Source organism: Capra hircus, chromosome 2 (assembly GCF_001704415.2).
Source record: "Capra hircus breed San Clemente chromosome 2, ASM170441v1, whole genome shotgun sequence".
NCBI lineage: Eukaryota > Metazoa > Chordata > Mammalia > Artiodactyla > Bovidae > Capra > Capra hircus.
The window spans coordinates 21758507-21783384 of record NC_030809.1 but is presented as its reverse complement, the minus strand read 5'-3'; positions in this window follow the sequence as shown (position 1 = coordinate 21783384).

Sequence of the window (24878 nt, the reverse complement as noted above, 5' to 3'; positions counted from 1 at the left end):
GACTGATACTGAAGCAGAAACTCCAATACTTTGGCCACCTGATGTGAAGAGCTTACTCCTTGGAAAAGACCCTGATGCTGGGAAAGATTGCAGGCGGAAGGAGAAGGGAACGACAGAGGATGTGATGGTCGGATGGCATCACTGACTCGATGGACATGAGTTTGAGCAAGCTCCAGGAGTTGATGATGGACAGGGAAGCCTGGTGTGCTGCAGTCCTGGTGTGCTGCAGTCCATGGGGCAAAGAGCTCGACTTGACTGAATAACTAAACTGAACTGATTCTTAGTTACTGCAACATTATCAATTTGCTATTAAAGTTTCTACATATTGATGTTCAAATTCCATACTTTTGTAGATCAGTAATAATAATTTACAGAAGGTCAAAACATCAGTCCATACTTTGAGTTGCACTGTAGAAGGAGATATGAAATAATAATGCAGAAGCTCTGAACTTCATTCCAGTATCTGCTGCTACTCTTGCTGTTTAATCATGTCTGAATCTTTTGCTACTCCATGAAAGGTAGCCACCAGGCTCCTCTGACTTTAGGATTTCCCAGGCAACAATACTGGAGTGAGTTGCCATTTCCTTCTCCAGGGGATCTTTTTGACCCAAGGATTTTGAACCCACATCTCATGTACTTCAGGCAGATTCTTTACTCCTGGGCTGCTGGGAAGCCCCTCATACCAGTAGAGAATTTATCAAAAAAATAAATTGAAATGTAACACCAATATCATGAAATATTACAAAAGTCTTAAACAGTATAAAATAGATTGGTCTCTAGTGTACTAACAGAAACCGATTTTAAACAAGAAGAAAAATCACTGCAAGTTGAAGTCCAAAATTGCTACTAATGGTTTCTTTCAAGGATCGAGATTAACTAGGTGGGGAGGGATTGAGAGGAGGATGTTGGTAATGGTTCTCTTCACTTTTGACTTTTTACAGCCTTCAATTTGTCAAAACTTCTGTGTTCTATTACTTACTCAAATTCGTTAATTAATTTTAAAATTATAACTTAATAATATAATGAGAGTATAGCTATTTTTAATATCTAAGATGATGCTGTGAAAGTGCTGCACTCAATGTGCCAGCAAATTTGGACAACTCAGCAGTGGCCACAGGACTGGAAAAGGTCAGTTTTCATTCCAATCCCAAAGAAAGGCAATGCCAAAGAATGCACAAACTACCACACAATTGCACTCATCTCACACGCCAGTAAACTAGTGCTCAAAATTCTCTAAGCCAGGCTTCAGCAATGTGTGAACCGTGAACTTCCAGATGTTCAAGCTGGTTTTAGAAAAGGCAGAGGAACCAGAGATCAAATTGCCAACATCTGCTGGGTCATCGAAAAAGCAAGAGAGTTCCAGAAAAACATCTATTTCTGCTTTATTGACTATGCCAAAGCCTTTAACTGTGTGGATCACAATAAACTGTGAAAAATTCTGAAAGAGATGGAATACCAGACCACCTGACATGCCTCTTGAGAAACCTATATGCAGGTCAGGAAGCAACAGTTAGAACTGGACATGGAACAACAGACTGGTTTCAAATAGGAAAAGCAATATGTCAAGGCTGCATATTGTCACCCTGCTTATTTAACTTCTATGCAGAGTACATCATGAGAAACGCTGGTCGGGAAGAAGCACAAGTTGAAATCAAGATTGCTGGAAGAAATATCAATAACCTCAGATATGCAGATGACACCACCTTTATGGCAGAAAGTGAAGAGGACCTAAAGAGCCTCTTGATGAAAGTGAAAGAGGAGAGTGAAAAAGTTGGCTTAAAGCTCAACATTCAGAAAACGAAGATCATGGGATCCTGTCCCATCACTTCATGGGAAATAGATGGGGAAACAGTGGAAACAGTGGCTGACATTATTTTTCTGAGCTCCAAAATCACTGCAGATGGTGATTGATGCCATGAAATTAAAAGATGCTTACTCCTCGGAAGGAAAGTCATGACCATCCTAGACAGCATATTAAAAAGCAGAGATATTACTTTGCCAACTAAGGTCCATCATAGTCAAGGCTATGGTTTCTCCAGTGGTCATGTATGGATGTGAGAGTTGGACTGTGAAGAAAGCTGAGCACCAAAGAATTGATGCTTTTGAAGTGTGGTGTTGAAGAAGACTCTTGAGAGTCCCTTCGACTGCAAGGAAATCCAACCAGTCCATCCTAAAGGAGATCAGTCCTGTGTGTTCATTGGCAGGACTCATGTTGAAGCTGAAACTCCAATACTTTGGCCACCTGATGCAAAGAGCTGACTCATTTGAAAAGACCCTGATGCTGGGAAAGATTGAGGGCAGGAGGAGAAGGGGACAACAGAGGATGAGATGGTTGGATGGCATCACCAACTTGATGTACATGGGTTTGGGTGGACTCTGGGAGTTGGTGATGGACAGGGAGACCTGGCATGCTGGGGTTCATGGGGTCGCAAAGAGTCAGACATGACTGATCAACTGAACTGACTGACTGATTGACCTCTTAGTAAAAATATATTTTCAAGTCTCTTGTAAAATATTAATGATTTTAATGACAAAGGGCTTCCCTGATAGCGCAGCTGGTAAAGAAGCCACCTGCAATGCGGGAGATCTCTGTTCCATCCCTGGGTCTGAATCCCACTGGGGAAGGGATAGGCTGCCCACTCCAGTATTCTTGGGCTTCCCTAGTGGCTCAGATGGTAAAGAATCTGCTTGCAATGCAGGAGACCTGGGTTCAATCCCTGGGTTGAGAAGATCGCCTGGAAAAAGGAATGGCTACCCACTCCAGTATTTTGGCCTAGAGAATTTCATGGACTTTATGGGGTCACAAACAGTCAGACGTGACTGAACCACTTTCACTGTTCACTTTCACTTTAATGACAAAACTATGATCCTGAATGCATTTAATCTTTGCTCATATATGTGATACCTCCTGCTATTCTTTCACCATAGTGCACCTGCAGGCTCACACACATATACACACAATGTATGTGATATATATTTATTGCAGTTGTTCTGCCATTGATTTTATTTATTCAGCGTCAAAGAAGGTAGTTTAAGTTAGATGTTGTAAGCATTTGTGGGAAAACATTTTTCTTAACTGAGGAAAACACAGCCATCCAAGTGAAAGTTCAAATGATTTAAATATGGTGAGATTCATGCATGCTGTTTCTCTTTTTTCATTCTGGCAAAGCCTAGCTCTGTGTGTACCACATGAAAAGGTCAACTTGAACATGGGCATGACAGGTTTTCAAGGGAAAATTCCAAAACTTACTCTTCAACTTTTCCAATTAGGAAGATTTTCAGAGACCTAAGCATACGTTTCAAGAAAGTTAAGTCTGAGAATCCAAGTAACATGAAAAATACAGAAATCATAAAAATACTTTCTGTGTTGTACTTTGGGTCCTTTACTTTGAAGATTCACAAGGGTACACTTCACCTCATGATATACTGATGTCATTTTGTGGACACTTTGAAAGTAGATACAAATCTAAAGGGTATTAGAAGAAATAAAGGCACTGGTCATTGTTGCAGTTTTTTGCCTTTCATTAGAAACTAAGTGAATAAACTGACTCATTAAACAGATATTTCGGAACTGATCTTCTATCTGGGAGGTGTGTCATGCAAAATGCCACACGTAGGAAGCATAATCATGCAGGTGATAAAGACTATGGTTCTGCCTGTAAGTGTTGGAGAAGAGGTATATTGGGTGAATAAGTCTATCACACAAGGTGGAATATGTTATGAGCTGCAAAAGATGTACAAAGAAATCTAAGAAAAATGCAAATTAAAAATACATCACTGAGTTTAGGGCTTGAGGGTGTGTTTCACTAAAAACTCATCCCAACAGCAAGGTCAGATTATCAAAGAAATATGCCCATCCCCATGTCTTCAGACACACTGTGAATACATTGTGTTAAATTCTTTCCACAAAGAGTCAAGCTTCTTAACAGGAACAGATTGTTCTCAATTAGAGTGCTGTGATTATATGATCTTAGCACCATTACATGGAGAAGGCAATGGCCACCCACTCCAGTACGCTTGCCTGGGAAATCCCATGGACAGAGGAGCCTGGTAGGCTACAGTCCATGGGGTCGGGAAGAGTTGGACAGGACTGAGCAACTTCACTTTCACTTTTCACTTTCATGCACTGGAGAAGGAAATGACAACCCACTCCAGTATGCCTGCCTGGAGAATCCCAGGGACAGGGGCCTGGTGGGTTGCCTTCTATGGGGTCGCACAGAGTCGAACATGACTGACGTGACTTAGCAGCAGCAGCAGCAGCACCATTACAGGGGTAGTAGGTGTTGAGGTGTTAAGCAGTCTTGTCTGGTTAGAGGCTTCTCAATCTAGTTCACATCCTGTAATGTAATCTCTCCTGATTCCTGGGCACATACCCAGGGAACAGCTTTGTATTGAAGCTGAGTGAGAAGACTGTGATGTGCCTCTTTCTCTGACTGCCATCTTTTCAAAATCAGCAGATAAAAAGCTCTTAACTCTTTTGTTTCTAATTGTCCATCAGTTCATTTCAGTTCAGTTCAGTTGCTCAGTTGTGTCTGACTCCTTGCGACCCCATAAACTGCAACATGCCAGGCCTCCCTTTCCATCACCAACTCCTGGGGTTTACCCAAACTCATGTCCGTCGGGTCAGTGATGCCATCCGACCGTCTCATCCTCTGTCATCTCCTCTCCTCCTTCCCTCAATCTTTCCCAAAATCAGGGTCTTTTTAAATGAGTCAGCTCTTCACATCATGTGACCAAAGTATTGGAGTTTCAGCTTCAACATCAGTCCTTCCAATGAACACCCAGGACTGATCTCCTTTAGAATGGATTGATTGGATCTCCTTGCAGTCCAAAGGACTCTCAAGAGTCTTCTCCAACACCACAGTTCAAAAGCATCAGTTCTTCAGTGCTCAGCTTTGTTTATAGTCCAACTCTTCCATCCATACATAGCTACTGGAAAACCATAGCCTTGACTAGACAGACCTTTGTTGACAAAGTAATGTCTCTGCTTTTTAATATGCTGTCTAGGTTGGTCATAACTTTCCTTCCAAGGAGTAAGTGTCTTTTAATTTCATGGCTGCAGTCACCATCTGCAGTGATTTTGGAGCCCAGAAAATTAAAGTCAGCCACTGTTTCCATGGTTTCCCCATCTATTTGCCACGAAGTGATGGGACTGGAAGTCATGATCTTCATTTTCTGAATGTTGAGCTTTAAGCCAACTTTTTCACTCTCCTCTTTTACTTTCATCAAGAGGCTTTTTAGTTCCTCTTCACTTTCTGCCATAAGGGTGGTATCATCTGCATATCTGATGTTACTGATATTTCTCCCATAGTTTTGCAAAAGCTTGGCAGGATCAAGTTTGGAATTAGACATGACTAGACTCAAGCCATTCCTCTGAAATTTGCCGCCTATGTGTCTTTGATAAATCACACCTTTATGTGCTTGATAGTTCACTTGTAAGATGAACTTTAAGTAATGATATAACATATATATGTATATATATGTAATGTCTGGCACAAAGTAAGCCTCCAATAACATATACCTATTGCAATGGTAATAGCATCACTTTTATTTAACTGCCAACCATAAATAAACCTTCCATATATAAAGCCAGGTGTTCAGTACTCTTTGTCCAAAAATCTCTCTATTGATTTTCCACTTATCCAGATTCACTTCATTTTTACAATCATAAATCCAACCTTACATTTCCTGCAACAAATAGCTATGGCCTTCAAATTAAATGTTTACTTGATCAAATGAAATTTTGTGATAGCCAAGTGAGAAGTTAGAAAGTAGTTAAAAATATGTTAAGATTAATGCATATATATATACGGACAGTTATGGGCTTCTGTGGTGGCTCAGATGATAAAGAATCCTCTTGTAATGCAGGAGAACTGGGTTGGATGCCTGGGTTGGGAAGGTCCCCTGGAGAAGTAAATGGCAACCCACTCCAGTATTCTTGCCTGGGAAGTCCCATGGTCAGAGGAGTCTGGCAGGCTATAGTCCATGGTGTTTCAAAGAGTCAGACATGACTGACAGAACAAACCAAATAGAAACAATTACTATGATTGGAAAATAGGTTGCCTAAGTCAAATTACAACTCCATTGATTACAAGGTGTGTGACTTTTGGCAATTTATCTCACCTCCTCAAACCTCAGTTTCATCACATGGGGAAAAAAAAAAGAAGTAAGGCATAATATTTCATAGAGTTGTACTTTTTCCTCTGAGATCAGTTTTTCAATTTAACTGAACACCAGAGTCTATAGCACCACCAGTACCCATTTCAAGAATTGTATTGCAAAAAAAATACAAAGACTGGTTACTTCTGGAACAAGATTAGATTACAGTAGATTCTCACTGAATAGTTTAAGCTTTATCTAACTTGAAGAATACTTACTTAAGTATTACTTAATATTTCCTGGCCCTGGAGCCAAATGTCTTGTATTCAAACTTTGGCTCTGCCGTTAACCATCTTCTAACTCCCAGAATTTTATTCAAATGATCAGTGATTTCAGAGAGATATCTGATGATATGTTTCCTCATGAGATTCTGAACAGCATTTCTGGCACTGTCATGTACATTAAATTTTGCCATTTCTGTGTTGCAGAGATTAAAAATTGAATATGTTAAGAAGGGAAGAGTGATGGTAATAGATAAACAGCAACTTTAGCCTAACAGTGAGCCAGGAATTTGAACACTTAGATATATAAAACTGAGTTTTATCTAACTAAGCATGAGTGGCTGCATGCCTAAGCAGAATTTCTAATCACTATTATCACTTTCATGATAATAACAATTTCAAAGAATTTAATGAAAATAAATTGAATCTATTATTCTGAATAGTGTTATGATCATATGGATTAAAATAATACATTTTGACTTTATATTGATTTTTTGTGTTAGTAATTCAGTTGTGTCCTACTCTTTTTGTGAGCCCATGGACTGTAGTTCACTAGGCTCCTCTGTCCATGGAATTTTCCAGGCAAGAATAACTGGAGTGGGTAGCCATTTCCTTCTTCAGTGGATCAAACCTGGGTCTCCTGCATTGCAAGCAGATTCTTTACTATCTGAGCTACCAGGGAAGCTCATATTTATTATTTAACTCAATGCAAATATATTTTGTATTACATTATATGTTGTGTGATCATTTTCTACTAGATATGGATTTATTAGTGTTGTTTCTTGCAGCTATTTTCTTCCAGTTTTATTGAGATAATAAGTGCCATACAATGCTATAAGTTTAAAGTCTAAAGCATAATGATTTGACTTGCATATATCACATACATCATGAGATGATTATCACAATAAGTTTAGTAAACATCCATCTGGATGAAAACAATACTAATATTTAAATTTTTAAAAAATGCTTCCGTAAAATCAACTCATCTCTCCAACTTCTATTGACTACACACTATTCCATGACCATTTCCAGTCATAACAACAACCCTAGAAAAGTACTGTTAGCAATTAAATAGAAAGTAACAGTGAGTTTCTAGGAACCTCATTCAAGCTGTTTATTTTCAGCTTTCAGATTGTATTGGATTTTATGTCACTGAACAACTATAATGACGATAGGTCCTCTTTAGAGACTGGAGCTTTAGTGACAATAATTGGTCAATCATTGATTTACTTGCTCCTTAATATACTCAATTAACATTTTTGGAATGTTTATCATGGCCCAAGCACCATACTATTGTTTCATAGCAAAAAATACTGCCTTCTGTTTGTTTCCACATTAAAATATTTTCTGTAAAATTTTGCATAAGAGAAGTTCCATGTATAAAATAGGAATGGGAAATATTAATGTGTGATCTATTTATTACACGAAAAATACATGAGTAAGTACTCTTACTATCATGAGGATAGAAGTTGGGAAAGTACATAGCATAAAATGTGAAATCCACTTCAGTGTTTCACCCACAAATTCATATGCATCTTTCAGAATTTTTGCAGTATATTTACATATTCTCTTATATTTCCATATATAAAATACATATTTAGGTATGTATATGCATATACATATGTACAGTTTTAAAGTCGTTTAGGTTTGTTTTAAACATACATCAGTCTGTACTATCGTATGGTACATATGATACATATGATGTATGTGTATATATCTGCCATATACATATATGTATATGCACCATATACATACATGTATACACATAGGCATACATATATATTTGGCACATATACATGTGGTACATATGATATGATGCATATGGTACATATATCAAAAAACATATAATTTTCTTTCTTTATATCTATATTTTGGAGTTTTTTTTCCATGTTAGTATATTAACCATATAAAGTAGTTAGCCACAATTTTTTTTTTCTTTTAACTGAAGCATGAAAATCTAGTGTAGGGAGGTATGCTTTACAGCTGACCACTAAAATTAACCTGTAAGATGTATATTACAATTACCAATTTAGTAAGTCTGGAGAGGTGAAGAATGATTTCCCCATTTTGAAAAGTAGTAAATGCTAAAGCCTAGATATGAATTTAAGTCCTTGTGTGTCTTACATTTCTTTTCTTCTTAAATCTTATTCAATATCTCATTTGTAAGAGTTAGAAAGAGATAAACATGATTTTTGTATGTATAAAATGAGATAAAGTGAAAGTTGTTCAGTCATATCTTTGTGACCCCATGGACAAATTTCTCCAGGCCAGAATACTGAAGTGGGTAGCTGTTCCCTTCTCCAGGAGATCTTCCCAACCCAGGGGTTGAATCCAGGTCTCCCGCATTTCAGGAGGATTCTTCAACAGCTGAGCCATTAGGGAAGCCCATAAAATGGGATGGCCTAGGTCAAAAGAAGCAGTATTACTTAGATAAGAATGCTGAAACCTTTGGGTGTGAAGTTTTAAAATAGACTAGCTTTTTCTCCAGCTATTTTTATTTTACTTTAGGCATTTTCTGAATTTATTACACAGCAATAATACAGAACTGTGACAAAGGTTCTTGTGAAGAGGATGGATGGGGTATAGATTAAATAAAAGGGGAAAAATTTAATGGATTTTACCTATTTGGGGGTCTCCCAAAAGTACTTGTGGGAAATAAAGCAGACTCGGGTTCAATTCCTGGGTCAGGAAGATCCTTTGGAGAAGGGAATGGCAAGCCCACTCCAGTATTCTTGCCTGGGAAATCCCATAGACTAAGGAGGCTGGTGGGATACAGGGTTGCAAAGAGTCAGAGATGCTTGAAATGACTTAGCACACACACATGCAAAAGTAGTTGCTAAGAGAAATATATGAATCCAGGTGGTTTATTTTGGAGGATAATTCTACAACTCACTAGAGAGGTAGAGGGGAGAGTGAGACCAGGAAAAATAAACACAATACCAAGTGCAACAATGGCTTCTAGGTAACTAACCATGAGTACTAATCAATGTAGAAACTGCTTCAGATATGTCCCACGAAAGAGAGTGGGACTAGGACATTTAGTCACAAAACCCCACCCCTCCATAGTTGGAAATTATTCCCAAGGGTATTAATTCCCCTGTCCTTTCCTCCGCTGGTGGGTTGTTCCTACGCTTGGCTGAATGGCCTTTCAAGATATCAGAAAGCAAAGCGAAGACCTCTTATCAGAAAGCTGCAAAGTGCAGGGAACTATCCACCATCACTGCACTGAAATCAGCTGGGAAGAAGTGATATAGTTGAGGGCATTATGAGTGTCCCTTTCAGTCTCATTACCCATTCAGCAGTGAAGAGCCAGGCAGGCTTGGTTAGAATTACAAAGTAGATAGAAAATCGCTCTGGGGCTTTTTGATTGCTCCATCAATTAACTCTCTTCTGCTTCCTCCCTCACTGACCATTCTAGACCAACCTCCATGCAAGTTTCACTTGCACCTTGCTATCATCAAGCATATTTGCACATCAACAAAAATGTTAAAGCAATGTTAGTTAATAAGTTACATTTTACAAGCACAATTAAATTTTAATCAAATACCTTCAAAGAAAAGATATATTCATGAAACACAAGAAATGATGTATTACACAACAGATGGATGGCAAGATCATTATTTGGAGACTGGTTTTTATTCCATCTAATTGTAATGAGAAATAAAAATGAATATATTCAAGGAAATTGTATTCACTAGATAATTCTTTTTTTTTTCTTTATTCAACACTGATTTATAAAGGGCCTTGTATGTGCCAAGCATAGTTAAAGATGTAACAGGTATTACACAATACAACCTAGACCAAGGCATAGGAGATCACAAAACTCAAGAAAGTTTATTCTAGAGAATAGATATGATTAATACACAATAAATAAACACGTAGAACAATTACTGATTCCCATAAGTGTTATGAAAGAAATCGACAGGGTGAGATGAAGAGTTACCAGATTGAGTGGGATAGGCAGAGGGACTTTAGATATGATCGTGAGAAAAGGCCTATTTAAAGATATATAAGCTGAGTTTCTTAGGGTAGAAATCAGACCACCATGTTGCAAAACTGGGGAAATCAGTCACATAATAGCTTAATGAGTGTTACCCCAGGAATTGTGTGGTACACAGTATATAGCTATATATGATTGCTTTGATGGGAAAGAGAAAAAATGGGGAAAGAGCATACTAGGCCAGACAAACAGCAAATGTGAAGTCTGAACTGAAAATGATAAGCTTAACCCTGGAGACTAATATGTGTAGGAAAAGATAGGGTGGGGGACGAGATTAAAAGACATAAATTAGCCACTTATCTATGCAGAATCTATGCAGAAGAAAGGAAAGATGAAGATGAGAATAGAGGGGGAAAAAGACAGAAGGAAAAAGAGAGTGAAAAGAGGAGGAGGGATAGGAAATAATAAAGGAGGAAAATTTTAAACAAATTTAAAATTGCTAAAACAATATAGATAAGTGAAGAGTTATAATGTTGATTAAAGGATAAAATTGAAGACCACAGTGATTTAGAAGAAATTATTAAGACTCAGAAAACAAACATGGTAATACTTGCCAGTATCTCAGGAAAAAAAAAACCTAAGGACACTTAGAGGTGTAATGACATATAAAGAACTATAATCTAGGAGGAATGACTAATATAGAAATCAGTTCAGTTCAGTTCAGTTCAGTAGCTCAGTCGTGTCCGACTCTTTGCGACCACATGAATCGCAGCACGCCAGGCCTCCCTGTCCATCACCAACTCCCGGAGTTCACTCAGACTCACGTCCATCGAGTCCGTGATGCCATCCAGCCATCTCATCCTCTGTCGTCCCCTTCTCCTCCCGCCCCCAATCCCTCCCAGCATCAGAGTCTTTTCCAATGAGTCAACTCTTCACATGAGGTGGCCAAAGTACTGGAGCTTCAGCTTTAGCATCATTCCTTCCAAAGAAATCCCAGGATTGATCTCCTTCAGAATGGACTGGTTGGATCTCCTTGCAGTCCAAGGGACTCTTTTTTTTTTTTTTTTTGTCTTGTCTATACACACAACTGATTATTTTCTAATTAGCTTATTCCTCTCAGAGGATTAAATTATTTGTATGTTGATTCTCCTTCATCTTGTTTCCATTATTTTTTTCTCTAACAATGTAAGCATACCTTTTTCTCAACTTCATTTCATTCTGAAGGTGATATTATTTATTTTTGCTATGTTTTAGAGTGCTTTTCTTTTTTTTTTTTTTGACAATGCAATTTTATTTTTTTTATTTTTTTTATTTTTTTAAATTTTAAAATCTTTAATTCTTACATGCGTTCCCAAACATGAACCCCCCTCCCACCTCCCTCCCCACAACATCTCTCTGGGTCATCCCCATGCACCTGCCCCAAGCAAGCTGCACCCTACGTCAGACATGGACTGGCGATTCAATTCTTACATGACAGTATACATGTTAGAATTCCCATTCTCCCAAATCATCCCACCCTCTCCCTCTCCCTCTGAGTCCAAAAGTCCGTTATACACATCTGTGTCTTTTTTCCTGTCTTGCATACAGGGTCGTCATTGCCATCTTCCTAAATTCCATATATATGTGTTAGTATACTGTATTGGTGTTTTTTTTCTGGCTTACTTCACTCTGTATAATTGGCTCCAGTTTCATCCATCTCATCAGAACTGATTCAAATGAATTCTTTTTAACGGCTGAGTAATACTCCATTGTGTATATGTACCACAGCAAGAGTCTTCTTCAACACCACAGTTCAAAAGCATCAATTCTTCGGCGTTCAGCCTTCTTCACAGTTCAACTCTCACATCCATACATGACCACAGGAAAAACCATAGCCTTGGCTAGACGGACCTTAGTCGGCAAAGTAATGTCTCTGCTTTTGGATATACTATCTAGGTTGGTCATAACTTTTCTTCCAAGGAGTAAGCGTCTTTTAATTTCATGGCTGCAATCACCATCTGCAGTGATTTTGGAGCCCCCAAAAATAAACTCTAACACTGTTTCTACTGTTTCCCCATCTATTTCCCATGAAGTGATGGGACCAGATGCCATGATCTTCATTTTCTGAATGTTGAGCTTTAAACTAACTTTTTCACTCTCGACTTTCACTTTCATCAAGAGGCTTTTTAGCTCCTCTTCACTTTCCGCCATAAGGGTGGTATCATCTGCATATCTGAGGTTATTGATATTTCTCCCAGCAATCTTGATTCCAGCTTGTGTTTCTTCCAGCCCAGCATTTCTCATGATGTACTCTGCATAGAATTTAAATAAGCAGGGTGACAATATACAGCCTTGACGTACTCCATTTCCTATTTGGAACCAGTTTGTTCCATGTCTAGTTCTAACTGTTGCTTCCTGACCTGCATATAGGTTTCTCAAGAGGCATGACAGGTGGTCTGGTATTCCCATCTCTTTCAGAATTTTCCACAGTTTCTTGTGATCCACACAGTCAAAGGCTTTGGCATATTCAATAAAGCAGAAATAGATGTTTTTCTGGAACTCTCTTGCTTTTTCCATGATCCAGCGGATGTTGGCAATTTGATCTCTGGTTCCTCTAGCTTTTCTAAAACCAGCTTGAGCATCAGGGAGTTCACGGTTCACGTATTACTGAAGCCTGGCTTGGAGAATTTTGAGCATTACTTTACTAGCCTGTGAGATGAATGCAATTGTGTGGTAGTTTGAGCATTCTTTGGCATTGCCTTTCTTTGGGACTGGAATGAAAACTGACCTTTTCCAGTCCTGTGGCCACTGCTGAGTTTTCCAAATTTGATCGGGTATTGAGTGCAACACTTTTACAGCATCATCTTTCAGGATTTGAAACAGCTCAACTGGAATTCCATCACCTCCACTAACTTTCTTCATAGTGATGCTTTCTAAGGCCCACTTGACTTCACTTTCCACGATGCCTGGCTCTAGATTAGTGATTATATCATCATGATTATCTGGGTCTTGAAGATCTTTTTTGTACAATTCTTCTGTGTATTCTTGCCACCTCTTCTTAATATCTTCTGCTTCTGTTAGGTCCATACCATTTCTGTCCTTTATTATTTATTGTGCCCATATTTGCATGAAATGTTCCCTTGGTATCTCTAATTTTCTTGAAGAGATCTCTAGTCTTTCCCATTCTGTTCTTTTCCTCTATTTCTTTGCATTGATCGCTGAAGAAGGCTTTCTTATCTCTTCTTGCTATTCTTTGGAACTGCATTCAGATGCTTATATCTTCTCTTTTCTCCTTTGCTTTTCGGCTCTCTTCTTTTCACAGCTATTTGTAAGGCCTCCTCAGACAGCCATTTTGCTTTTTTTTTTTAAATATAGAAATAGGAAATGTAAATCTTGCTTTCCTGATATTTTAAAACCAAGTTTGTCCAGTAATGATTATGGAGACAAGTTGGATAGACAGTCTATTAGGATCAGTAAAAATGATTCCTATGTCCTGTGTTACATCTTATTTTCTATATTTATATTTTAGTAAACCAGACGGTGCTAGTGGTAAAGAACCCACCTGCCAATACAGGAGGCATAACAGATGTGAGTTTGATCCTGGCATCAGGAAATTCACTGGAGGAGAGCATGGCAACCCACTCCATTATTCTTGCCTGGAAAATCCCATGGACAGAGGAATCTGGTGGGCTACAGTCCATGGGGTCGCAAAGAGTCAGACACAACTGAAGCAACTTAGCACACAAACCATGCAACAGATTCTTATGTTGACTTAGATTCAAATATGTCTAAAAGAAAAGAAGGTGAAGCAGTTACACACTTTGAAAGGCACAAACACGTTTTGCTCTGCTATCCACATTATCTGTAGGATTGTCATTCTTTTTTTCTTTCTACTTCACATTCAAAATATACAGCACCAATTATTTCAGTTTAGTTCAGTCACTCAGTCATGCCCGACTCTTTGCAACCCGATGGACTGCAGCACACCAGGCCTCCCTGTCCATCACCAACTCCTGGAGTTTACTCAAACTCATGTCCATTGAGTCGGTGATGCCATCCAGCCATCTCATCCTCTGTTGTCCCCTTCTCCTCCTGCCTTCAATCTTTCCCAGCATCAGGGTCTTTTCCAATGAGTCAGTTCTTTGCATCAAGTGGCCAAAGTATTAGAGTTTCAGCTTCAGCATCAGTCCTTCCAATGAATATTCACGACTGATTTCCATTAGGGTTGACTGTTTAGATCTCCTTGCACTCCAAGGGACTCTCAAGAGTCTTCTCCAACATTACAGTTCAAAAGCATCAATTCCTCATCACTCAGCTTTATTTATAGCCCAACTCTCACACCTTACATGGCTACTGGAAAAACCATAGCTTTGACTAGACGGACTTTTGTTGGCAAAGTAATGTCTCTGCTGTCTACGTTGGTCGTAACTTTTCTTCCAAGGAGCAAGCATCTTTTAATTTCATGGCTGCAGTCACATCTTTCAGTTGCGGATAATTTTCTGTGTTGTTTTGAAATGAGTTATAATCAGTTACAAAATCTGACATGCATGTAATCTAATGTCTACAAACATTAGAACTCTTAGATATGTTTTCTGTTTCTTGTAGGGATCAGGACAAGATGAGGATTTGATTTAGTCCTCAACTTTCTGCTTTATTGACTATGCCAAAGCCTTTGACTGTGTGGATCACAATAAACTGTGAAAACTCTGAACGAGATGGGAATACCAGACCACCTGCCCTGCCTCTTGAGAAATCCGTATGCAGGTCAGGAAGCAACAGTTAGAACTGGACATGGAACAGCAGACTGGTTCCAAATAGGAAAAGGAGTGCGTCAAGGCTGTATATTGTCACCCTGCTTATTTAAATTCTATGCAGAGTACATCATGAGAAATGCTGGGCTGGAAGAAACACAAGCTGGAATCAAGATTGCTGGGAGAAATATCAATAACCTCAGATATGCAGATGACACCACCCTTATGGCAGAAAGTGAAGAGGAACTAAAAAGCCTTTTGATGAAAGTGAAAGTAGAGAGTGAAAAAGTTGGTTTAAAGCTCAACATTCAGAAAACGAAGATCATGGCATCTGGTCCCATCACTTCATGGGAAATAGATGGGGAAACAATAGAAACAGTGTCAGAGTTTATTTGGGGGGGGGCTCCAAAATCACTGCAGATGGTGACTGCAGCCATGAAATTAAACAACACTTACTCCTTGGAAGAAAAGTTATGACAAATCTAGATAGCATTTTGAAAAGCAGAGACATTACTTTGCCGACTAAGGTCCGTCTAGCCAAGGCTATGGTTTTTCCTGTGGTCATGTATGGATGTGAGAGTTGAACTGTGAAGAAGGCTGAGCACCGAAGAATTGATGTTTTTGACCTGTGGTGTTGAAGAAGACTCTTGAGAGTCCCTTGGACTGCAAGGAGATCTAACCAGTCCATTCTGAAGGAGATCAATCCTGGGATTTCTTTGGAGGGAATGATGCTAAAGCTGAAACTCCAGTACTTTGGCCACCTCATGTGAAGAGTTGACTCATTGGAAAAGACTCTGATGCTGGGAGGGATTGGGGGCAGAAGGGGAAGGGGACGACAGAGGATGAGATGGCTGGATGGCATCACGGACTCGATGGACGTGAGTCTGAGTGAACTCCGGGAGTTGGTGATGGACAGGGAGGCCTGGCGTGCTGCGATTCATGTGGTCACAAAGAGTCAGACACGACTGAGCAACTGAACTGGACTGAACTGAACTCACCCATGGAAAGGGGTAAACCTTTGATCATCTCTGTTAAATTTCTCCGTGGGTAAGTATTGAGAAAAAATATCTTTGCTTGAAGTTTACCTATTATTGCATTGTACATTTCAGGTTTTGTTTAATGGACAAAATACTAGATAGATGTAACACTCACCACCGATGTATGCATGAAAGCATAGCATTATGAAAACCGATCATGGTGAGACTTGCTGAGTTTGACAGTGCTTCTGTCTGTTAAAAAAAATTTAACATCAAGATCTATATCAAGAGTCTAGAATGAGATGTTGTGGGGAGGGAGGTGGGAGGAGGGTTCATGTTTGGGGACGCATGTAAGAATTAAAGATTTTAAAATTTAAAAAATAAAAAAAAATTAAAAAATTAAAAATAAATAAATAAATAAACATATCAGGGGAAAAAAAAAAAAGAATTGCAATATATAACAAATGATTGACTAACCCCATGTATTGAATATGTATGCCATCTGAGCAGACAGAATTGTTAGTGTGTCTCCATGCCTTGTACATATTTGGTGCTCATGGTCAGTGCTAGCAATCTAATTCTGTTTTTTGGAGGAGCACTGCATGGAGTGAAAATGAAAAAGCACTTTGGTGTTAAATTCTATTATTGTTCGGCCCCACCACAAAGTAAAGTCCCAAATTCTAGAGAATCACATAGCCATAATATTATAATGTGGTTTTATTTTCATTCATCCCATTCAATCATTTATTCAAAAATAAATCATTTATTCAACAAATAAATGCAAATGCATTTGTCATGCATATGCTTTGTTTTGGGCACTGTGACAGTAAAGGCAGAAGAAATGGAATTCTCTAAGATTGGGCTTCCCTGTTAGCTCAGTTGGTAAAGAATCCACCTGCAATGCAGGAGACCCCCATTGAATTCCTGAATTGGAAAGATCCACTGGCGAAGTGATAGGATACCCATTCCAGTATTCTTGTGCTTCCCTCGTGGCTCAGCTGGTAAAGAATTCGCCTGCAATGCAGGAGACCTGGGTTTGATCCCTGGGTTGGGAAGATCCCCTGGCGAAGAGAAAGGCTACCCACTCCAGTATTCTGGCCTGGAGAATTCAATGGACCACTTGTTTAGTCCATGGGTTTGCACTGAGTGACTTTAACTTAAGGTCATCTCTGAATAATGTGGTTTTCCATAACATCTACTTGTTCCACAGACGGCCTAACAGTACTTTCAAATCTTTAAAAAAGTTTTAGAGTCCTAGGGATCCTGTGAGACAGTTAAGTGGAATTTCTAACTCTTCATAATATCTGGACGTAAAATATACAAAAACCCATGAGATCATGTTGCCCATGAAGACTGAACACCTGCAGGTAGATAGTGTGAGTCTTTACTTTGTGAACAAGAGAAATTTAATCCTGAATTGTAGAAATGTTCTTGGCAAGGTGCTTTGTGCTCAGTCACTCAGTTGTGTCTGCCTCTTTGTGATTTCATGAACTGTAGCCCACCAGGCTCCTCTGTCCATGGGATTTTCCAGGCAAGAATACTGGAGTGGGTTGCCATGCCCTTCTTCAGGGATGGTGCTTTGGGTCTTAAGATAACTTTGATTTGTTAACTGTCTGATATAAGCTTCCTACTTTGAAATATTGGTCTTTGAATAAAAATCATCTCTATGATATATCTTGGTAAAATCATGGGTGATTTGGTTGTTTATTTTCACATGTAAAATGTAGTTCTCCAGATAGAAATGAGCTGTGTGGAGATGTTGCTTTATCCAATGTGCCAACATCAGAATTCTATCTGATATCAGATTTGAACCTTCTTGTAGAGACACTGATACACCCATAAGTGTAGTTAAACCTATACGCATTAATTTTAATAAATTTGCATATATACAAACTATCATGAATTATATAACAGGGCTCCATATAAAAATAAAGATAATTATTGAAAAATATACGCCTATATATCTGTCCATTGTTCAGCTGCTAAGTCATATCTGCTCCTTTGCGACCCAATGAACTGCAGCACACCAGGCTTCCCTGTCCTTCATTGTCTCCTAGAGTTTTTGCTCAAACTCATGTCCATTGAGTGGGTGATGCTATCCAATTGTCTCATCCTCTGTCACTCCCTTCTCCTTCTCTGTCTGTACATGCAGATAAACCTACTTAAACACACAAACATCCACACACACAGTGAGATTTAGGTTTCTAGCCACATCAGTCCATTGGGTGGTGAGTCAATGACTCTTTTCTCTTTGTTTGTTTGTTTTTAACAACTTCTTCCCATATTTGTGTAAGGTATAATCTTTAAAATAGGCCAATTATTCCTATAATAGACAAGATGTCTGGGCTTCCATGTCAAATCCTGATCGATGAGGATTTAGGGTATATAAAAAGATGATAGCCTTTATTTTTAAATGAATCACTCTGACTATTTGGAGGGGGGATAAGAAAGGGATAGCACTGGAATCTGGAAGATCATTTAGGAGGCTATTGCAGAGAGATGGAAGGAAGTAGACAAGTTCAATATGTATTTTGGAGGTAGACTTGATAAGACTTGATTAAAATGTGAGAATGCTTTTTAAATTCCATATACACTTTAGATGATGAATCTCTTAAAAAGTAGAAAATTCTCATAATATCTACCAATAATGAGCTGAGTGGTAGCTTCTCTTTACCTGGAGCAGGTGACCTTAGGTTGCTCAGAGTGCTCCCCCTTTATCTTGCACATTTCACATTTTTTTCCTTGACAGTGTATGTCAGGTTACTATATGTCAGCCCTTTACGAAATGTTTAATACACAATAGCCTTTTATCTACAATGTTGTTATTATCTTTAAGAAATTTCATGGAAGAATGAAAAGAACATTGGGCTTTGAGCCAAAATCACTGAGCACAATTAATGTAGAACTAATTACCCCAGTCACACTGGACCTTTCAGAATCTTCTAATCTGTAACAATGAGGATAAAAACATCTGTTCAGTCTCCCCCGCAGAGCTGTTGTGAGTATCTAATGGGGGCAGTAACTCTGGTCTCTGGCTCCGATGCTTTGTTGAACATGTGTCTCATTTTGTTTCACCTCCTATTTTAATTTCTCATGTAGTTTATATGTTTCTCTTCTCCACAAGGTCCTTAAGTCCTTGAAGTCTAGGAATGTGCTTGATTCATTTCTGAATCTCCCCCAGCTTGAGCTCAGTGCTTTGAACACAGTGCTTTGAACACAGTGGCACTAAGTACAAAGTGAAGTTTATTGAGCAAGGTATATGAGATATTTTATAAGTTATAAATGGATCTCAACCTATAAAATTATAGTAAATTGATGAGACACTGCACTCTGATTCTCTACTGGACACCTGAGTGATACAGGTGGGTCAGCTTTCAACTTGAATCTACAGGCAGGTATCAGTTACAGTAATTAGTTTACATTGTTGGTAAAATTTAAGAAATCTAACTCAAAGTGACTTAAGCTCTAAAGGACTGAGAAGCTCACAGGTAGGAAACATGAGATGCGCAGCTGGCTTAAGACATTCTTTGTCCTCTGGCTCTTGTGGCTTGACTCTCCTATCACTTCTTTTACCTTGAACTGGATTGCCTCATCATGGAATGATGTTTGTAAAATTTTGTAGAAGTTTTAGGCTTTACATCTGTTCACCGGTCTCTGTAGGAAAGGGGTGATATTCCTAAATGGTGATGCTGAGTTTTGGGGTGTGATTCTTTTTGTTTAATTATATATATATATATATATTATATATATATATATATATATATATATATATATATTGGGCTTCCCAGGTGGTGCTAGTGATAAAGAACCCATCTGCCAGTGTGGTAGATGTAAGAGATGTGGGTTCAATTGCTGGGTCAGGAAAATCCCCTGGAGGAGGAAGTAGCAATGCACTCTTGTATTCTTGCCTTGAGAGTCCCATGGACAGAGGAGCCTGGTGGGCTCCAGTCCATAGGGTCTCAAAGAGTCAGACACAACTGAAGCAACTTAGCGCGCATACACACACACACATACACATTTGCCATCAGTCAGTCAATGCAATGGCACTTTATAGTCACTGAGATAAATAAAAAGTCCCTCTCTTATTAACAAAAGGGCCCCACTGGTTAAGACTAACAGGGATTCTTTCCTAAAGCTGATATTGAATTGAACACTGCTACACAGTGAAAAAACAGCAGAACAGCTGCCAGAGATTCAATATCTGTTTTGGACTTAGTGTCCCCCACCCCAAATTCATATGTTGAAATCCTAATCCCCAAAGTGATGGTATTTGGAGGTGGAATTTTTGAGAGGTAAGTAGGTTTAGATGAGCTAATGATGATGAAGCCCCATGATGGGATAATTTCCCTCACATGAAGAAGAAACCAGTCTTCTCATTCTCTGCCTTTCTTTCTTTACCACTTGAGAATACAATGAGTAAAGAAGAAGCCAAGAAGAGAGGTTTCCTTAGAACCTGCAAGCCAAGAAGAGAGATTGCCTTAGAACCTGACCATGTGGGGTCCAAACCACTGGGCTTCCCGGTCAGCAGAACTGTGAGAAAGGCATTTCTGTTTTTAAGCCATCTGCATGCTCAGTCACTCAGTTGTGTCCCACTCTGCAACCCCGTGGACGATAGCCCACCAAGCTCCTCTTTTCATGACATTGACCTGTCAAGAATACTGGTGATGGTTGTCATTTCCTACTCCAGGGGATATTGAACCCACATCTCTTGCATTTTCTGCATTGGCAGGAGGATTCTTTACCACTGGGCCACCTGGGAAGCCCTTTTAAGTCATTAGTCTATGGAATTTTGCTATGGAATGGATCCCTGCCTGAGAAAACATCCAATATACTCTCAAACAGCCTGGAATTGTAGGGAGACTGGTGGCCTCTCACATTATTCAGAATCATAACACAGAGACCAGGAAATAAAATATTTATTATCTTTCTTATTACACTATGAATAAAAATAGTAACCATTTACTGCCTTTATGTTAGGTACTTTATCACACCTTATCTCATGTAATATGCCCAAGAACCCTGAAATGAATATTAATATCCCCTTACAGCTGAGCAAACTGAGGCTCAGAGTTACCAATTATCACAACTTGTAAGAGGCTATACCAATATCAAATGCCATATACTATATGTTTATTGGCAACCATTTTGGTAAAAGGCCAAATAGCAAGCAATTTATACTCAGTGACTGATACAGTCTATGTCACAAAAGTAGCCGTATATAATATGTAAACAAATGGCTGTGTGGCTGTGTTCCAATAAAACTTTATTTTCAGCTACTGCAATTTGAAATTCATAATTTTTTTACAGGTCATTAAATAGCCTTCTAGATTCCTTTTAATACAAAATGCAAACATAAAATCCAGCTTGCTGCTTATTTTGATTCAATGCTTATTTAATCAAATAAGCAGTAGGCTGGATTTACAATTCAGGGCATAATTCATTGATATGCTCTATTATCACCCAGAAAAGCCTCACTGGATTCTAGGATGGACTTGAGAGCATTTCTGTGCCCATCTGGTTGTAGAAGTATCTCTGTTAGCTTCATATACTTATGGAAAGTGCATTCCATGCCTACACTGTCAGTTAGTGGCCCACAGACCGTGGTCTAGAGGCTGACAGTGAGATCTTGCAGTTGTCTTGACCACTGGGTCAAACCCATCCACCTGGATTCAAGGCTTTAGTGATCATCAGAGCATGCCCTGTGGATAATGGACTTTGCAAAATATCCTACATCTTACAAGTGATGTCACCTCTTTGTTGTGCTACCAGTGTGCATTCATTAAGAAAAAGTTTTCTGTAAGCCTGGTTATTAACTTATTTCTTTTGCTAGTCTATGCCTTTCATTAAACATTAAACATCAATTTGGACAAACATTAAAACATTGAACTGGAAGAGCAAGTGTTTGATGTCTCCTCTCCCTCTGTTAAGAAATATCCCCCACCATGCCACTGAAGGCAATCAGGAGCCAACACCTGTCATTTAGCACCAGCTGAACTTGCTCATCAATGTTACATCCTGGACCATGTTCAGGTCCAGCCTGAAGCAGAGGCAAGTAAGCAGCTGCCTGGAGAGAATCAGCACAAACTTGAACAGGTGCCTGGAGGCCTGAATACTTCAAATATTTAAGATGGGAGCCTTGCCCACAAGTAATTTTAAACATACACATTTATCTTTGGTTTTTGTCCTCAGGCCCATTTTGTAAAAGCATATCAGCTTCCTTCTGTAGTTTGACTCTTCATTTTAGAAACATTTCATGTATTTTTCTTTTCTTTTTTTTAATGATGAGTCATTATACTGTCAAACAGCTCAGTGATTTGTTTTATATATGCCCAGCTTGCTAATGAAATCCCTAAACTAAGGTATAAGAAAACCAATCTGCTTCATATAAAATCTCTCAGCATAAAATTTAAGGTCTATGACAATTTTGCCTATAAGTTTTAATTTTAATATAGTTCTGGGTTTGAGTTCTAGAAATCAGAGTCATAGGCAAGAATCAAGAAGCCCACTGGTTGCAGATATGGCCAGATGAAGCCGTTGTGAGTATTTGTGAGCAGTGGCTGTACTGGGCCACTCTATCTTTTGAATACAATTTAAGTTGGACCTTGGTGTCTAAGATAATTGGTAACCACACATAGAAATTTCCTTCAGCTTCATCTACCTAAAGTGGGGTCAGCCTCCAAGGCTTGTGACTCTGGTAGTTAGCTCTCATGGTCATTTGACAGGACCAGGCTGCTGGAAAAATGCCATTTAAACACCTTGGTTTGTGAGTCCAGTTACATTTTTTAGTTTATTTTTGCTTTATTGATTGGTGTTTCTCATTTTAACCATGGCCTTAATGCTCTTGGTTTAATTCACACTTTTATCTCAAAGGGAAAAGATATCCATTTGGTACATCAATAATCTAAAGATTTGTCAACTGCTTATGTGCTTTCGTTTTGATTCCCATTTGCACAATCTTGATTTTATTTAATATTTCCTAGGAAATGCTACTTTTATTATAGCATGCCTATTGATGAAGATGCATTTGCTAACATGTTGTTGATGAATAGTCTACGGATAGTAGGAAAATTGTACATTCACTTTTTCACAAAATTATATTGATTAAATTCCTCCTACATTTCAGGTCCTCTGTGGGCACTGGGACACAACGTAGAGTAGATTAGACACGTTAGCACACCCTGATGCTACTACAAGTCTAATAAGATGAGTACAAAGTAGGATATATTTTAGAATATAATGTGTTATTGGATAGAACCAATACCAACTCTAGGAGGTTGCTGGGAAGATCTATGCTGGGGAGGTATACACAGGAATGAAAGCATCAAAATTGGTATGTACAGACTCACAGAAGTCATTGATTGTAGATACTGTTCTTGTTTTTCAACTGAAAAGACTAAGCTCAGAGAGGTTAAGTGCTCAGGAGGATCTAGCCACCAAATCGTTTGACCAAGATCTGGAGAGAGAGCCTCATATACTGGTGATGATGATCAAATATTCTATCCACAGCACTTAGGTCCAGCTTCCACCATTTGCTTGCTTTGTGATTTTAGGAATGTTGGATAAAGTTTGTGCACCTAAGTTTCTTTATCTTTAAAATGAGCATATAAAGAGTATCACCTTCTTCTGAGTTGCCATAAGGATAAAATTAGTAAACATTAGCCAAGAGCTTGGAACTATGCCTACTGTATAGTAGACCCATCAAAGTGTTTGATAAATAAAATAAATCTTAAAATATGAGTACCTGGTCTGGGCTCCAGAACCTGTTGGCATGGGCTGACTACTGGTGTACAGCTAGGTACTTCAGGGACTTCAGGGAAAGGAAAAAACAAACAGCAACAAAAGCTGTCTCCTCTGGTTTGTTAATGTTTGGCATTTCATTTAAAGATAAGTTTTTTTTTTTTTTTTCATCCTCCAATTGATGTTTTTAGTTTAAACTGTTGAACTCATATAAACAAGGCTGAGCCTCCTTCCCAGAGGATGAATTAATCAAGGTATCACTGCTGGGAAAAAGTTGAATCATTTAGCATCTTTGAATCAAGAATTAAATAAAGTCATGCTTATTTATTTTATCTTAAATATGTTAAAACAAGTACCACATTTCTAACCACTGTGTGTATGTATTTTTTTGTGCTCAGTTGTGACTGACTCTTTGTGATCCCCTGGACTGTAGCCTGCCAGTCACCTCTGTCTGCGGGACTTTCCTGTCAAGAAGACTGGAGCTAGTTGCCATTTCCTTTTCCAGAAGATCTTCTCAATCCAGGGATCAAAACCTGTCTCCTGAATTGCAGGAGAATTCTTTACCATCTGAGTCACCAGCAAAGCCCCAGTGATGGTTTTGGATATATCTATAATTATGTTACACCACAGGGCACAATTATATATTTAGCTATAGAAATTCTGTTGAGAAATAGGTTCATTTTATCAACTAAATATAGGAACTGTCAAATATATACCACTTTGATCTACTTAGTTATTTATAACTTCTAATAAAATAGATAAATCAACTTATCCAGTATCTCTTTAAAGTATAGAAATGTTATTTTCTAGATTTTTTTTAAAAAAAAGTTTGCTTATCAATACTCCAGAGAACAAATAAATCTTAGGATTGATTCTCCATAAATAAGCTGATTCATATCAGTCCCAAGTGCAATTTAAATCAAGCTGTAAAACTGTCTGATCTAAAATAAGCAAGTGATGTCTTATCAAAAAGCACAACGTATTTAAGAACTGGAAAGATAACTTAGATTTTATACATTTTACTTTATCCTTATAAAGGATGTAACCCTTCATTAAGTTAGAGTAACTTTTTTAAATCCAACTATTTCACAATTTATAACTAATTATTTTCTGA